Source organism: Pelophylax lessonae, assembly GCF_965119305.1.
Source record: "Pelophylax lessonae genome assembly, chromosome: 10".
Lineage (NCBI taxonomy): Eukaryota > Metazoa > Chordata > Amphibia > Anura > Ranidae > Pelophylax > Pelophylax lessonae.
Window position 1 is genome coordinate 168,076,646 of NC_138777.1, and position 12,684 is coordinate 168,089,329.

Here is a 12,684-nt window from a genome sequence, read left to right on the forward strand (position 1 = left end):
GATGTATCATAAGATGACTGGGGATTCCTGAATGCACACACACACACACATATATATATATACACACCCTCTGTGCAGCTGGTTACCATGGCAGTGGTTCAAAATACGGCAAAATACTTCCTGGCCAAACAGGGACACAGAGGGAGGAATGCAGAATAAGGCTGAGGATGACAATAGCAACTACTGATCGCTTTTGAACATAGCAACAAGAACACAACGTTACATCAAATCCTGTGCTTGGTTTTCAGAATACAGAGAAATAGCACATTGCACTTTCACTTTACTTCTTACTGAGTATATAAACTTCTTTATCTGTCATGGCAGGCAGGAAGCTGAGAATGGGTTCTGTTTCCTCCCTCACACTGTGCGATTTTTACTATGTTCTTTGCCAACATCCACATGAAACAGATGTGCTGCAGCGGCTCGGTGATTGGGCTTGGTGCACAGCAGCACAATGAAAAAAAAGGTGATATTATACCATGCTACATATCCTGCAATAAAATGTTGAATTTCTGCTGAAACCTGGTCTGTGTAACGGTATAAAAAAGGCAGTAATAGATTTCTGCTGACCCCCCCCCCATGCCCTTTTTATGACAGACCATAGAGCTCCATGGGAACACAACACAGCTTAAAGTGACCAGGCCAAAAGAGAGATAAACAGATAAACTTCAAACACTGCAAAAGAAGATGTGTATAGGCAGCCATGGGCAAAATTTTTGAGAATGACACAAATATTCATTTTCACAAAGTCTGCTGCTTCAGTTTTTATGATGGCAATTTGCATATACTCCAAAACGTTTTGAAGAGTCATCAGATGAATTGCAATTAATTGAAAAGTCCCTCTTTGCCATGAAAATGAACCTAATCCCATAAAACACATTCCCACTGGATTTGTAAAGAAGGCTTTAGGGCACCCAAGAAAGTCCAGCAAGCGCCAGGACCATCTCCTACATTTGATTCAGCTGCGGGATTGGGGCACCACCAGTGCAGAGCTTGTTTAGGAATGGCAGCAGGCAGGTGTGAGTGCATCTGCATGCACAGTGAGGTGAAGACTTTTGGAGGATGGCCTGGTGTTAGAAAGGGCAGCATAAAAGCCAAGCCCGCACATGTGCACGGGAGCCGCTGTTTACGGCACGGGCTCTGAAGGTCTGGCGCTGTATGCCGGACCTGCAGAACGCATGCGCCAGTGACGTCAGCTGCTTAGACTCTGAAAATCTCCTAAATTGTGCACGTTTAGGAGATATTCACAGTACCTACAGGTAAGCCTTATTATAGGTTTACCTGTAGCTATACTGTAGGTGGGGTAACAGAATTTACCACCACTTTAAAAGGATAAGTAAGAAAGCTGGCCATTGGCTAGCCTGAATTTGAAGGAGGAGTCTGGGGCTTATAGTCCTCCTCCTTCCTACACTCACATAGGCTTGCTTCTTTGTATTCCTTCAGTACAGCAGTCGGCTATACGTCACTTCCGGTATCCATGCGGCAGGGCGGGGGGGGGCCTAGTGTTCCATGTGACAGGGAGTGTGGCCGCTCCGCTCTCCTCCCGTTCTCCTCCCACTCAGCTCAGCTCCTGAGGCTCAGCTCCTAGTTGTGTGCCTGGTGAGGTAGATGTGGGGCGGAGGAGTCAGGAGGGGGGGGGGGGAGGAGAGGAGGCGCCACTGCAGCTGCCGCTCATTGAGTCATACTGGGTGGTTAGTGCTGTGATCATACCATATGCACAACAGGTTACTCAGACTCACTTACTGCATACACACAGGAGATAGCAGGGACTGAATGGCAACTTCCGGCCCAGGGGGCAAATACAATCCAGAGGCCCATGTTGCAGCAACTCGGCCCCCCTCCCGCTCCCCCTCTGCCCGGCCTCCTTCTCACCCCCATTCCAGGCTGAAGCTCCACTCCAGGTACTCTCTACTCACCAGCCGAATCCGGGTTCCCAACCTGGCCAGCAGGGGGCGTTGGGGGGAGCTGGGACAGCTCGGTTGGGGCTGGTCAGAGGAGAGTCTTCAGTGGGGCATGGAACTGGCATCTGCTCAGACACAGCTTACACCATCCATGCTGGGGGGGGGAGATCTGCGCTCTGTCCTTGTCTTCATCCCACACTCAGTAGGTCAGCAGTGAGGACTTTTTACTTCTGTTCACCAGGAATCCTTTAGGCATGTCTGTGGCAGAAGCAGTGCAGCCTTTTTACAGGGCATCAGAGGGGCCCAGGGGGAAATTGCCCCCCTGCCCCCTGGCCCAGTCCTCCCCTGGGAGGTAGTGTCATTAGGTAAGATCCTCATTTGCTGTTGTTGTTTTGTCTTATGTTGCAGCACCCACATCAACATACATAGTTAGTCATGAAGGGGTGTCATTGTTGTTAGAAACAATTTTGTTGATTATCTAATTTCTTCTAGATGTTTTTTCCACAGATTCAAACATGTCACACATCTCGGAAAGTGACAAATCCTTCCTACTTCGGTTAGGGATTTGGAGCATGGTACGCTCCCTCCCTGAGGAATTGGACCATACCAAAGCTTATAGCAGAGCTTCAACATAGGGGCATTCCTTTCCCAGGCCACGGCTTGGAAAGCAGAATTGTTTCAATTGTTGTTCCCAAGCCCAACCCAGCTACGCCCATCTACTAGTGCAGTACATGTATCTATGCTTACGCCACTTACTCAGATACATGCAGTACTGAACACACTCTCTACATCCATGCAACAGCTACAAAACATTATAGAGGTGATTGAGACCCACCCGCCTAGAGCAGAAGTGTCATCTACACCCATCACCCCTGTACAACCTAGCGCCCCTTCAGGTAATGTTAGCATTCCTTTACCAGTGACAGCTCCTTCTCCACTAGCCATATTGCCTTTGTGTCCCCTGTCAACTTCATCCCTGCTAACATTAAAAAGGACATTTTAGAAGGGAAGTATGTGAACCTGAATTCCCTTCTCATAGCTTCTCAGGATATTGCTGAGAATAAGTCGTATGCTTGCAGGGATTTCTCATTGGTTCTTAAAACTCAGGATCTGAGACTTAGTTGCAAGCTTGGCTTAGCAGAATTCTTACTTGCTTATGGCATTGATAGCGATATCATTTGTTCAGTTAGTCCCGGCAAAAGGGAGGAATTGGATCTATATTTGCATAAGGTGGTGGATTCAGCTCATAAATACTGTATGATGGTTTCACCTTTTTTGACTACCATTGGTCTTTTTCAGCAAAGGTGGTTGCCACTTGGGCTCAGTTCCAGGTGGTTACATGTTGTTGCAACATTGACATGGAGCTTTTCTGTAGGCACTTTGCCAATCAAAAATCCCCGGTATGTGCTAATTGTCAATCGTCAGCTCATACCACTACTTGTGTCCCAATTTAGAACATTCTTTTTATATGGGTACCACCAAGCAGGCTGCTAGTGGACTCTCGGGTCAGGTGGACACGCTGGGCAGACCCATACATTACTTGGGTAAGGCACAATTGTGCAATAATTTTTATTATACGGTCTGCGAATAACCAACAGCAAATAAACAACCAGTGCAGACTTCTTCACATTTGCCCTAACTGCTTCAGAGCACACCCCGAATCCACCTGTCCCGTCAAACCCTCCAGCTCTTCCTGACTGAGCCGAATTAACGTGACCTTTTTTGGGGTTTTGTTTAGAACACCATCCGTCCCCAGCTTTCAGATAGTTTCTCATGCAAGGTTTTTCTAAAGGCTTCTACACAGGCCTCATCACACTACCATCAGAAACCTTTGAATGTGGTAACTTATTATCTGCAGATAGTCATTCTCTAATAGTTGATGAATTGTTGGAGGTAGAGTTATCCAAATGTTTTGTAATTTGTCCATTTGCCCCTTCACCTTTTTGCATGTGGAGGATTAGCCCTAGCGGCGTGGTGAAGGGGAAATTTTCCAATACTTGTCTGCACCTCATTCCTCTCACATACCTAGCCTTAATTCTCTCATTCCCTCTGAGTAATTCCCTCTGAAATATTCATCAGTAGATTTGGCTACTCAGTACATTCTGCAGACAGGTAGGGGTACTCGGTTATCTAAAGCAGACATTTCTGACGCATTTAAATTCCTCCCTATCAAACTGGCTCTCTGGCAATAGCATGGATTTAAATGGCGCGATCATTATTTTGCCACAAAATTTATTTTTGGGTCTAGGAGTAGTCCTTGGCTGTTTGATACCTTTGCCCAAGCACTTAATTGGATATTGTCTAAATGTAAAGATTTGTCAAAGGGTTATTCATTATTTGGATGATTTTTTGTTATTAGAAAGCCCTGGTCAACCTCCCAGGGATCTTCAATCTCTCGCTGAACTTTTTTCGGATTTGAACGTCCCCATGGCTGCCCATAAAGTGGAAGGTCCTTCTAAAGTTATTACCTTTTTGGGTATAACTCTCGACACCAATATCATGATTGCTAGTTTTCCCCAAGAGAAACTTCGTAGAATACGACAGACCATTCATAATTTGGCTAGGTTATCGGTCTCTTCCAAAAAAGATTTAGAGTCACTTTTGGGTATGCCTAACTTTGCAATGAGAATTATTCATCAGGGCAGGTCATTCATTTCCAGGTTATTGGCTCTCCTACCCCTGTACCAGGACACAGACTAGGGTGTGAGATTGCAAGCTGATGCCAGAGATCTAGTTTTGTGGGACCAGTTACTGTGTGATTGGAATGGTATTTCCATGTTCATCCCTCTACCTACTGCGATGTCCCCCAGAGTTTTTTCTGATGCTGCGGCCTCAGTTGGTTTTGCGGCCATCTTTGGGTGTTAATGATTGGCTAGTCCATGGCCCCTAGAGGTGTTTAATATACCTAGGTTTGCTCAGATTTCTGCACTATTCGAAATCTACCTGATAGTTGCAGCAGCAGTCACATGGGGACCTGATTGGGCTGGCAATACAGTGATTTTCTTTACTAATAATTTGGTCACTGCTGAAATTATTAATAAAGGAAAGTCTGGGTCCCTAATCATTATGTTCTTCATGCGTAGGTTGATGTGGTTAGACTTTACAAATAAATTTCATTTTCGCTGTAAATTTATCAGTGGTGACAATAATGTGGCAGCAGATGCCTTATCTTGCCTTAATTTTCCAAGTTTTTTTCTTACAGCAACCAGAAGCAGATCCGGTGGGCAAGCGGGTACCACCTTACTCCCTGCTGATAAAGGATTAGATGCACTCGGGCGCCGGCTGCTAACCTGATTAACACTTCATTATCTAGGAATACACTTAAAGCCTAGCATACGGCATGGAAGACTTATGACCCTATACCTTTGTAATTGAAGAATGTCTATGAGGATGGTGGTGCCACAGCTACCAAATTTCAGTCTTAAGTTGGCCAAAATGTGCTTAGTGCATGGCCAACCTAAAACTGTAAAATGATTCATCCCCTCCTATTTATTTTATTCAAAGTTTTAAGATCCATTTTCTTGATGCAGCTGCTACATATCATGCTTCTTTGATTCTTTTTTTTATTACTGTTTAAGCTTATAGGTTCACATACACTTTAATTTGACATTTTTTAAATAAATTCAGATTAATTTTAATACATAGTGTATATACAGATCACATTCTAAAAGTCATCATCTAAAAAGAAAATAGTGACAAGAAAAGAAGTGGCTGTGAAATCTCTAGCCCCGCCCCATGTGCGATGTTCACATACTGTATCTGACCCTGTGAATAAGTATTTCACACTTAATGATATACTCTCTGGATAATTTGGTCTGATGCCGTTAAAGTTCTGTATGACAGGTCAATGGTCTTCAGCCTCTACAAACATGAATGTCTAGCATCTTTGGGATGCCAATTGTACCTCAAAGAACACATTTCCATTTATAAAGCTTCATGTAAATCCTATTAGTCATGCATTCACACACACAGGGGTACAATGTAGCATGTTCACTTAATTTCTTAGAAATGTGTGGAAAAACTTTGCTAAGCACATAACATAACCTGATAAACAACCCTTGCATTAATTCCAATTATTATCCTGGGGTCTGCTTATCGGCAAGAAGATCTGCTGATAGGTATAAAGTGCAGGAACATAGAAGTGCCTACACATTGTTGCCACAGATTTCAGTCCCTGTGCTCTGCCAACATGCTGGGCCATACAAGCAAACTGCAATACAAAGCATACCTTCTGCCCCCTGCACCCCCATATATTTCTATTGACCCATCACTATGATGAGCTTCATCAGTGGGCAATAAATGTGTAGAATGCAGGAATGGCAAATTTTTTTGGAAAGTGGAACTTCAGCCATGGATAATTTAAAGTGCTATTAACCACTTCCCGATCACCCGCCGCCTTTTTACTGCGGAAGTGTGGCTCTTCTGCGCAAACCAACGTAGGTCTACTACTACTACAACTTTTGCGCAAATCAATCAAAATACGCTTATTGCAATTTTTTTTACCAAAAATATGTAGCAGAAAACAAATTGGCCTAAAATGTTAAAAAATTTTGATTTTTAAATATTTTTTTTGAGAATGTCATATAGCATAATGTGAAAAATATTGTTCTTTTTTTCAAAATTGTCGCTCTTTTTTTGTTTTTTTTTTGTTTATAGCACAAAAAATAAAAATCGTGATCAAATACCACCAAAAGAAATCTCTATTTGTGGGAAAAAAAGGACGTAAATTTCGTTTGGGTACAGCGTCGCCCGACCGCGCAATTGTCCGTTAAATTAACGCAGTGTCGAATCGCAAAATAGGGCCTGGTCATTAAGGGGGCAAATCCTTCAGGTCTTGAATTGGTTAAACCCAGGAGCCTGCATTCACTATATCTGGTCTTCCACAATACACAGAACATTGAAATGCAATCATTTTAGTAAATATAAACTGCTGAATACCTTTTCTCACCAGCAGTATATAGCTGTCTTATGACTTCTATAAGTGTCTGATTACAGCTTGTAGGAGGAGTTTTCATTCTCCCTTGATTGTCCTATGAGACTGCAGGACCCCTGGCCCTCTGTCTGGACAGAGCTGATTGGCCCTGTGCTAACCACATGCACTCTCCCAAGAAACAAATCTAGCAAGAAAACTCTCTAGCAATACACACTAAGCTGAGCATGTGCAGCTTGCCCCAAGACTTTATTCTATCAGAAGATGGTTTGGGGACTTTGGAAGAAGGGAAGGATCATGGAAAACATGTTCAAACAGCCTTTTTACACATTGCAGATGATTAACCCCTTAGGTTCCACAGTTAGTATAACACGCATGCTTTACTGCATATACAGACTGATTTTACTGTTGTGGGTTTAGCAACACTCTAAACATTTCTTAAAACTGTATTAAATCCAAAACCAGAAATTTATTATATTGCAGTTTACCAATCACGAGATGTAGTGGCTATACTGGCTTTCTTTTTTAATTTTTCCCCCCTTTGTTTTCACCTAGTGATCTGACCAGTAACACACCTCATGTTTTTTAGAGCAGGGGTGTCAAACTCAAGTTTAATCTCGGGCCGCATCAGCATTATTATTGCCCTCAAAAGGGCCAGATGTATCCGTAAGACTAGATGTCCAGAGCATCCCCTACCCTTGCATAAGACATCAAGAGCCTCTTCACCATTAGAGGTTGAGTCCCCCACCCTCTCTTACATCACAGTGCACTCCCCTTACCTTGTGCTGCTGCTGGGAAGAAGCTGGAGGCATTGCTTGGAGCAGAAAGTACAGGGTCTGGAGAAGGACCAGAGGAGGGCTGGAGCTCTCCTGCAGCTGCAAGAGAGGTGCGAGGGCCACATAGAATGGCCTGAAGGGCCAGATTTGGCCCGCTGGCCTTGTGTTTGACACATGTGTATTAGAGTGTCCCCACACAAGATGAATGTGCACAAGGGGTACCTTTGGACAGCAGCATTGTCATTCTGGGGGGAGGGTAGTGTTAGATGTAGTAGCATATTTAAATACACTAACAAACTGAAGCCAGACTCCAGCTCAAGCAGTTACAGCAGCATTTTTTTTATTATCTTTTGGGATAAAGGTTTTACATAAATAAATAAAAGCTGTCATTGTAAGCACCCTTGTCAGTGGTAAATGGTTTGTCTCAACCCAATCACATCCAGTGAGGAGATAGTAAGGGGGTGGGGCTGAGCCAAGCTCTGTGTGTCTATAGACACACAGGGCCGGTTCAGGAGCAAGCCCACACAAATGTACCCATAGCAAGCAGTTTGCTATAGTGGGCACTCGGCGGTTGGAGGAGCCAGGAGCACTGGCCGGGGGAAACGAGAAGAGTAGGATCTGGGCTGCTCTGTGCAAAACCGTTACACAGAGCAGGTAAGTAGGATGTGTTTGCTATTAAAAAAAAAAAAATACAGTTTAAATCACTTTAACTGGCAAAAAAAAACTGCAAGCAGTTAGCTTTTTGTTGCAGAACAGACATGCCATGTCTTATCTGCAATAACAAACGCTTACCTGCCTGTTCGCAGTCTTTTATTGAATGTACACCGAGCTGTGCATGTGCATCTCAGCATGCATTCCCAGCACACTCCCGCTGCGCCAGAATGAATGATTCCTGTATTTATACACAGGATGATGTCATTCCCCCCAAGGCCAATCAAGAGGCCGAAAACCTAGCAGCAGCCGGGGAGAAGATGACAGTGGCAAGTGAGGGATGTAACTGCAGCATCTCAGAAAGGTGAGTATTTCTTGGGGTTTAGTTCCACTTTAGGTTGGCCAAACAGTGGGCGAATTTCAGTTGATTCCTAATGGAACTGCTGAAACTCAATCAATAAAATCAGAGCAGTGGGGCAGAAAATTGTCGGACGAAGAGTACCTGCATCCAATTACATGCATTCTACCCAAACTAGTTGTACTGACTATCAGAATACAAAAGCTACATTGGGAGATGTTTAGCATTTATAGAGGAATCTGTTAGATTTTTTTAATTCAGCCTGTAAGCAAGCTTAACTAAAGAAATCTATATGTGTATGGCCAGCCCTACAAAGTTACAATTAAAACTCAGGTTTTGTCTGTCTAAGCCAGGGGTGTCAAACTCAGTTTCATTGTGGGTCCCATCAGCGTTATGGTTGCCCTCAAAAGACCAGTTGTATCTGTAAGACTAGATGTCAAGAGCCCCCCAGCATCAAAATTCAAGAGTTCAAGAATTCAGGAGGAGCTGTGAAGAAGAAAGTGAAGGGTCTGGAGGAGGACCAGAGGAGGGCTGGAGTCTGCTGAATGCTGAGATCAAGGGTGGCGAAGACGAGGGGGTGCTGCGGCTGCAAAGAGAGGTGCAATATCTGTAGGAGGAGTTCTGTCCTCCTCTCTGCTGCAGACTGCTGCAATGGGGGGTGGAGGGGGACAGAGATGAGCCTTTCCGCAGCTGCACAGAGAAACACTGGATCTGGAGGAGCTGTTCTGCCTGTTTCCCTGTTACTGACTTCCCTGTTGCCGAGGCATAGATGAGAGGGGTGCCGCAGCTGCAGGAAAGGCGAGAGCACCACATGAAGCACCACATGCTTGGGGAGGCCGGATAAAACCTGCGGGCCTTGTGTTTGACAGGTAGCCTAAGTCAAGCTACTGATAAACATTACAGATAATTAAACACATCATTTAATATTACATTTACTAGGCCCATTTGGATATTTATGTACACAATTTATTATTGTATCATTCTCCCAATTATAAGAAGAGATTTGGGTGCAGCTTGGGCAATTATGTTACTTTGCGGTCATCAGAAAATACACAAGAGCTGTCATGCGTGCATGACATCATAAATACATGTGTAAAGTAATATGTAAATTATTTAGAGTATAATTACCATGTTTGAATCAGATTATGTAATAACAGTCAGCAATATCTTAATTCCTAAGTGCAGTACTTCAAAGGTTACCTATTACATGTGAAAATGTTTCTACAGCTGCTATATAGCACACACTTGGCGGTATGGGTCAGCATGAGTAACCTGTGGATCAGGCCACCAAACAGGATCCCAAAATAAATTTTTATGGCCACCAGAATGTTTATGTTCTTTTGAGGGGGTTCCAATCCTATATTTATTATTTCTAGCCCTACAGGTTCCCTTTTTGTGCTTTAGGGTTTATGCGCAGGGAAGGTTTAGCTCATACAGTGTAAAAACCTGGCATTTTTTGGGCACAAGGGAGGGGGAGGTGCAATGTACAGCATGCTGCCAGCAGTCTGTCAAAACCAATGACACGCTGAGTTCCTGCATTCATTCATCTGTTAGGTGTCTCTAAACAAGAGTACTACTTGAAACAGCATCCATCAGCGTACAGTTGCCATGCATTTTAGCCTGTCATTGATTTTGGTAAGATAATAGAAGCAGGCTATACTATGCACGTGGGCCTCCCTCCTGACCCAAAACATCAGGTTTTTTTTCCCATAAACAATTTTTATTGAAAATAGAGTAAGGTAACAAAGAATTGTTGCAACATATTTGAGAGTACAGGTAAAACCGCCCAGCAGCGGAACAAGGCATACACACAAATAACGAAACAGTAGCTATGTAACGATTGTATTTAGATACAAGGAAACTAGCAATGGATAGCAAAATGGAAGGCCTACGGTGGTTGCCAGTAGACTCCATCGGATTTCAGGGGACGTGCTAACAAGGTATGCGTAGACCAATTCCTGGCTTGGACATTCACCTGAGTGATTTTCCAACTGTTTTAATTACAAATAGAAAAAAAAAGAAAACCCCCAAATAAATGGAAGAACCCGAAGGGTTTGAGCATAGAAAGAAGAAAAGATAAGTCAGAAGAGAGAAGAAGAGAGAGACACAAAAAAAAAGGGGGGGAGGAAAAAGGGGGGGAGGGGGGCAGCACAGATACAAAATTAGTTATCCCGGTGTCACGTACCTGATCCGAAGCCAGAGTGTAGAGAGGGCTCCCCTTGCGGCTAGGTGCAGAGCACCACTGGAGGTGAGACAGGGAGTGCTGTGCCCAAAGTAGCACGGGTTTCCGGCTGGGACGGCCAGGTAGAGGCTGGAGCCAATGAGTGGTAAAGTCCTAGGCGGATCTGGAACACTTGGCAAGCCAGGCAGGTGTGCTGCAGGAACAGAGGTAAGCTGGGTAGCCCACAGGATACTGATAATGCGGAGTCAAGAGCCAAGCCGGGTCAGACACTGGAGAAGGCAGAGGAGAGTCCAGGGACAAGCCAAAAGGTCAAGAGCCAGAGGTTTCAAGAGGAGTCGAGGTCAAGCAGTCCGGGTCGGCAACAGGAAATCCAAGATTAGCAGGCAAAACAAGGCCCAAGGAAACACGGGAAGCTGAAGATCATCCAGCAGCTAGTGACTGTATTCGCTGAGCTTAAATAGGCCAATTGGCGCCAAGCGCCGTTACGTCCTGCGCGCTCGCGTGCGCATTGGCGCACGCACATTCTTGATTGCGTTTGCCCGGAGTTGGCCGCGCATGCGTATTCGCGCCAATGCACGAATGCGCTGATTAGCCAAACTGTTGGTGGTTACCTGACACCCGGTCTGTATTCACCGCACAACATCAGGTTTTTACTCTGTATGAGACAAACTGTCCATGTGCATGCCTAGTAGACACGGGCCAAATGTCGGGTGGCATTAGCCAGTTCAATAGACATTCAGCCCATGTGTACTGCAGCCGGTCCAACAGAAGCCAGGCATTCGGCCGGCTTCTGTCGATGGGGCATGACCGAAAAACTTCTGCAGGGGAGATTGCTGTACTAACATTGGATAGTTAGTACAGCGGCTCCTCCTGAGCTGTCAGGTTTTTTTTTTCGTTCAGCCCTTCTGGGTTGAACGAAAAAAAGATACTAGTATGTACTAGGCTTTACCGTGTGTTAATTTAGTTGTCTGTAAATAAATATCGCATTGGCACAAAAATAATTATTTCATGTTATCAATGCCAATGCAATCTTCCTTGTGGTATTTTATGAAGTTTTGCAGTGTTTTCATGATCAATGACATAAACACGTGTAAACATTAGTTCAGACAGATTATCATATTAGCTATCACTCTTTAAAATGATCCCTAGATTCTGCCCGGAGACCAATATGAGATGTCAATTGAGAAAAGTAGAAAAAAGAGCTAAGTGCAGTGGAGGTAAAATATAGATTGATGAAAAACACCAAAATATAAACAATCAGGTAAGTAGAAAATTACGTTAAGAAAAAATCTCAATACAGATGTCGATTCTACCACACCATGGTTATAATAGCCGATCCATACCAAGATCCATCGGGGGTAAACTAGGGACATCCAACCAGGGAGCCCAAAGCTTGTCATATTTCCTACAGCTGCTCCTATGTTGGTAAATATATTTTTCCAATGTTATGGTGTTACCCATATCCTTCACTGTGGAGTGTGGAGGGCTCTGTAGACTTACAATGCCTCAAAATCAATTTTGTAGCCTGATAAAGGGCACTAGCTATAGCTCGTTTGGGGGCCTCTCCCACAGGAGCATCATCTATGATACCCAGCAAACATTGTTTATTGTCCTCTCTAAGCGGAACCTAAAAGACCCAGTTAATAATACCTATTACCTCCTTCCAGTAAACATGTAGCTTTGGGTATCTCCATAAAATCTCTAATGCAACGAGTGCCGGTGGGTTTATTGCGCACACCCATTTTTGCTAGTCTAGCCGGTGTATAATGAACACGTAAGAGTAAATATAGCTGAGACAGCTGTTGAGCCACATTTAGAAAGCATTGTGTGACTGCTGATAAAGCCTTCTCCCATTGTTCCTCTTCAAAAGTCCCAATGTCTCGTTA

At 44.1% G+C, this 12,684-nt stretch overlaps 1 pseudogene across 1 annotated transcript in view; it reads left to right on the top strand.

Annotated features, from left to right (window-relative positions):
• Positions 1-3,598, top strand: part of LOC309566006 — a 31,464-nt pseudogene extending 27,866 nt beyond the window's left edge. The window contains exon 2 of the transcript in view: positions 2,843-3,598. The product of the transcript in view is annotated as an uncharacterized misc_RNA (transcript). The remainder of the gene's footprint in view (positions 1-2,842) is intronic.
• Positions 3,599-12,684: the final 9,086 nt, after the last annotated feature.